This window comes from Lactuca sativa, chromosome 3 (genome assembly GCF_002870075.4).
Source record: "Lactuca sativa cultivar Salinas chromosome 3, Lsat_Salinas_v11, whole genome shotgun sequence".
Taxonomy (NCBI): Eukaryota; Viridiplantae; Streptophyta; class Magnoliopsida; order Asterales; family Asteraceae; genus Lactuca; species Lactuca sativa.
In genome coordinates, this window is record NC_056625.2 from 179,206,604 (window position 1) to 179,212,119 (window position 5,516).

The following is a 5,516-nucleotide window of genomic DNA, read 5'->3' on the forward strand; positions in this document are numbered from 1 at the left end:
AGGTCTGGATGAACCTAACAGCTACATGGAAGCCATGGCAGGCCCTGAGGCTGCTAAATGGAAAGAGGCCATGGATAGCGAGATACAATCCATGTATGACAATCAAGTTTGGAACTTGGTTGAGAATGTACCTGGTCGTAAGACTGTAGGGTGCAAGTGGGTCTTCAAGAAGAAGACCGACATGGATGGTAAAGTACACACTTATAAGGCGAGACTAGTTGCAAAGGGCTTCTCTCAAATTCCTAGAGTGGACTATGATGAGACCTTTTCTCCAGTAGCCAAAATTAAGTCTATTCGGGTTCTGTTTGCCATAGCTGCATTTCATGACTATGAAATATGGCAAATGAATGTCAAAACCGCTTTCCTTAATGGAAAGTTGGCTGAAGATGTTTACATGAGTCAGCCAGAGGGTTTTGTCAGCAACGAGTACCCTAATAGAGTGTGTAAACTCGAGAAATCCATTTATGGATTGAAACAGGCACCTCGCAGGTGGAATCTTTGCTTTGATGAGAAAGTCAAGGAATTTGGCTTTTCGAGGAGTGAAGATGAATCTTGCGTCTATATCAAGGCTAGTGGGAGCATAGTCAGTTTTTTGGTACTGTATGTGGATGACATACTACTCATAGGAAATGACATCCCAACCCTGCAGGAAGTAAAGTCCTGGCTTGGGAAGTGTTTCGCTATGAAGGACCTTGGTGAAGCTGCCTATATCCTAGGGATAAAGATTTTGAGAAACAGGAGTAAAAGACTAATTGGACTTAGCCAAAGTACCTACTTGGACAAAGTGTTGAAAAGATTCAACATGCATAACTCCAAGAAAGGTGAGTTACCCATTCAGTGTAACGCTAGATTGAGTAAGACACAAAGCCCTAGTACTAAGGCTGAGATAGCAGAAATGAGTCGATTTCCTTATGCTTCAGCTGTAGGATCGATCATGTATGCTATGACGTGTACTCGACCTGATGTAGCCGTTGCTTTGAGCATGGTTAGCAGGTATCAGGCGAACCCTGGAAAGGAACACTGGATTGCGATAAAGAATATCCTCAAGTACCTGCGAAGGACTAAGGACTGGGTCCTTACCTTCGGTGGGAGTGATGACTTGAGAGTTGTAGGGTATAGTGATGCTAGTTTCCAGACTGATAGGGATAATTTCCGCTCTCAGTCAGGCTGGGTCTTTACCCTAAACGGAGGAGCAATTTTTTGGAAGAGTTCCAAGCAGGAGACAGTGGCTGATTCCACTTGTGAATCAGAGTATATAGCAGCAAGCGAGGCAGCAAAGGAGGCGATATGGCTAAAGAACTTCATCGGAGACCTTGGAGTTGTTCCAGCTATAAAAGAGCCAATGGAGATTTTCTGTGATAGTGAAAGTGCGGTTGCCTTAGCCAAGGAACCAAGGGTTCACGGGAGATCCAGACACATCAACAGAAAATACCATTTTATCAGACATCGAATTGAAGAAGGACTCATCATGGCAAAGAGGGTATCATCGGATGAGAACCCGGCAGATCCCCTAACGAAGGGACTGAGTAGGGTTAAGCATCTCCAGCATGCTCGGAGCATAGGCTGAAGGATGATATAAGTTTTAGTAGTTAGATAACCCAGAAATTTGTAAAGTGTAATTGACATTTGATGATGAATAAAAGGTGTTTTATTCATGAGTAAAGTGTTGCTATCTCTTGTCGATCTTTTACTATATTTCTTTTGCATGTTTTGACTTCCAGAATAATTATGTTTGGTATATCATATTATTCAAACCTCCACAGTCGGTCATATGTCGGAAGTAGGTATGAATCAAGACTGTCATGATTGGTTGCAGAGGTCTAAGGTGTTGGACATGGCTACAACAATCATGAGTGCTCATAAGTTCTGAGCATTGGACTCAACCCACGCTCACTGGAATCACTTCATGGAACTTTATCTCGAGTGATCGTGAGACGGTAATATCATATAAGTCTTCAAACCTAGAGATATGATTTGTTACTTACGAGTTGGTTATGCATTGATTGTACGTAAACGCATTGGTAACTCGATGTTATAAAACGTGCCTTTGTGTGTAATTCAATGAGTGGTAGAACAAACATATGAGTCGAAGTTTATCTGTTCCTTCTTGGATTAGAAGCTGATATCTGGGCCCCTCGATGATTTTGTTTTGACCTATGTACCGGGCCCGGTCAGAACTAAATTGATGTGTTCAGTTGAGTTCTATGTCAAACAAATCGGAAATCGGGAAACAAATGTTGGACAATAAGCAAGACAATGTTCCATGTGTTTGTCCGGCTGATATCTAGAACAGAGGATTATATGATCACTTATCTAAATGGCGTGTTCTAGTTCAACAGAGTTTAAAGAGCTACGATTGCTGATCGGTTCCTGAAGTCATACTTGCAACTATAGTTATTAGACTTATCCAAGTGGGAGACTGTTGGATATAGTGTCTAAGTTCATAACTATATTTGGTATGTACTTGACCCGACCCGGCATGGTCCATTTGGGTTGCACTTCACCCGAACAATTTATGGATAATATTTGAGAATAGTACAAGTTATGATTTATTAATATATTATAAGTTCTAATATATTAATATAAGATCATATTATTTAATTAGTAGTGATCTATAATTAATCTAGGATTAATTTAGTGATCAAAGATATTACTAATTAAATATGGGCTTCTATATTTATATAGTGTGGGCTTATGCTTATTTGGAATGGGCTAGGCTTGGATGGAGAAGTCCATGGATACTCCATGGAGCTTTAACCCATGGATCTCATGGAAATGAAGAGACATGGGTATTAGGGTTTACATGGATGTAACCCTAATCCACCACACTATATAAAGGAGGCTTTGGCTCTTGAAATCTAGCTAGTGAACACTAGTTGACACATGTTGAGGTGAGGGCCGATTTCAAGAGAAGTGTGACTATTCTCTCAAAGTTCCAAGTTTGTGGTGATTTGTGACTTTCATTTGAGGCATCCACATTATTGGTGCTAGGCTCTAAAACTCCAAGGAATCAACTACAACTACAAGGTAAGTGTTTCTACTAGCTTTATTTGATTCAAGTTCCCCATGCCATGCTAGTTAGGATATAAGCCTTGGAAAAATAATTATTTGCATGTATCTTAGACAAACATAGATCCAAGGTTTATTAGGGTTGCATGTACACTTAGGAAGTGTTAGAATGCTCAAAACCCATCAATTATATCAGTTAAAAGCATGACATTTGAACTTTAAACATGAAACCTAGCACACTGTTTTGTCCTCGGTAACACTCCACAGAGATACGCGAGTGGAGGATTATTGTATTATTACTAGTAGATTTGTTATTCTTATAAATTGGAGACACGTCCTCGGTGAACACTCCACAGAGATACGCGAGTGGAGGACCAAACCCATAACCAGAATCTCTTAGATAGGGAGTGTGACTTGAGTGTATAGATCTATACGGGGCTGACTACCCCACACCTGGCTGCTAGCTACAGCCGAACCGAAAGGTTCAAGGGTGACGAAAGTCAAAAGGTGATGTGGTCTACTTATTGCCATATCTAGTCTATCGTATGTTTATGGAACTCGCAATTTGGATAACAGAGATTTACTTGATAGTAATAATGAATTAAGTAACTTGTTTACTTTGTACATATTAGTTTTATATACGTGTTAAAACTAATACATTTCATAAGGATAACCGGGTTTTCAGTATACATCTTTCACATTTCATATTGGCAACCAACTTTCAAGAAAATATGGGATTTTCCTGGGGTATCATTTGTACATAACAAACCTGATAACTAAACTTTACAATTCACAAGAGTAACCATGATTTCAATGTACATCTTTTACATTACATTTCGGATAAGTAACCAACTTTTAAGAAAATATGGGATTTTCTTGGTGCGTAACTTTTCAGAAACAGAAAGGAAACAAATACATTTTCAGAAAACAAAACCACTTATGAACTCACCAGCTTTATGCTGATTTTCAAACTGCTTGTATTCTCAGGTCCGCATTAGACAGGTACCTGATGATCCTTTTGGTGAAGACGGAGCGCGTAGAAGTCACGCCTTACTTTTGTTCATATATATACATGTATCACACTTGTAATACTTTTTACCTTAAAACAAATGTAAATTCTAATATGTAATGTAATGGTTGTTTACTTTGCTTACTATGTACATTGGATTTGATACTCAAAGTGGATTCCGCCCTGGAAATGTTTCCGCCTTGGGTTTTCGGGGTGTGACAAGTATTCAGGTCGTCGTGTGAAGACCCTATCAATCACCATCCAATCTCATATAGCCTCACAGATCAAGCAATCCGAATTAGACGCGTTGAAGCCGGAGAATGTCGCTAGTGAGTCACTACGTGGAATGGAGAAGGAGCTCGAAGTTAAAGATGACGGAACTCACTACTTCATGAATATAATCTCCCAAAATTAGGGGATTCAGAGAGGTAATCATGCATGAAGCCCACAAGACACGATATTCTATTCATTGGAGATCAGATAAAATGTATTTGGATATCAAGCAAAGTATTGGTGGCTTAATATGAAGGCAGGGATAGCCACTTTTGTGGGCAAGCGTCTTACATGCACCAAAGTGAAACTGAAATACCAAAAGCCCTCGGGACTACTGCAACAACCAGTGATACCCGAGTGGAAATGGGAAAGGATTACTATGGACTTCGTGACCAAATTGCCAAACACAGCAGATGGATTGGATGCTATCTGGGTATAGATTAACAAAATCCGCTCATTTCCTGCCAATAAAAGAATCCTACGAGATGGAAAAGCTTACCCGAATCTAAATCAAGGAGCTTGTGAGACTCCACGGAGTGCAAATATCTATTATCTCGGATCGAGATAGCAGATTCACTTCAAGATTCTGGCAATCTCTTCAGAAGGCAATGGGAACACAGCTAGATATGAGCACTGCCTACCACCCACAGACGGATGGTCAGGGTGAGCGCACCATCCAGGCACTCAAGGATACGCTCCGAGCTTGTGTGATTGACTTCGGCAATTCATGGGATACCCACTTGCCTCTGATCGAATTCTCCTATAATAACAATTATCAGACGAGCATCAAGGTTGCTCCCTTCGAGGCTCTCTATGGTCGTAAATGCAGATCGCCCCTATGTTGGGCCGTGGTGGGGGACACTCAACTAGCAGAAGGGCAATCGCCGGACAGTGCTCTTACAGGACCCAAAATCATCCGTGAGATGACCAAAAAGATAGTCCAAATCAAAGCTCGACTTCAAGCATCGCGAGACCGACAGAAGAGCTATGTTGACAAGCGGCGAAAGCCATTAGAACTTTAAGTTGGGGATCGCGTGTTGTTAAAGGTTTCCCCTTGGAAGGGAATGATTCTCTTTGGGAAACGAAGAAAATTGAACCCGCGATACATTGGACCGTTCGAGATTCTTTCCCGGATTGGTCCAGTGGCTTACAAGCTGCAACCAACGTACACCCTGTGCTCCATGTCTCGAATCTGAAAAAGTGTCTATCAGATGAAACCCTTATT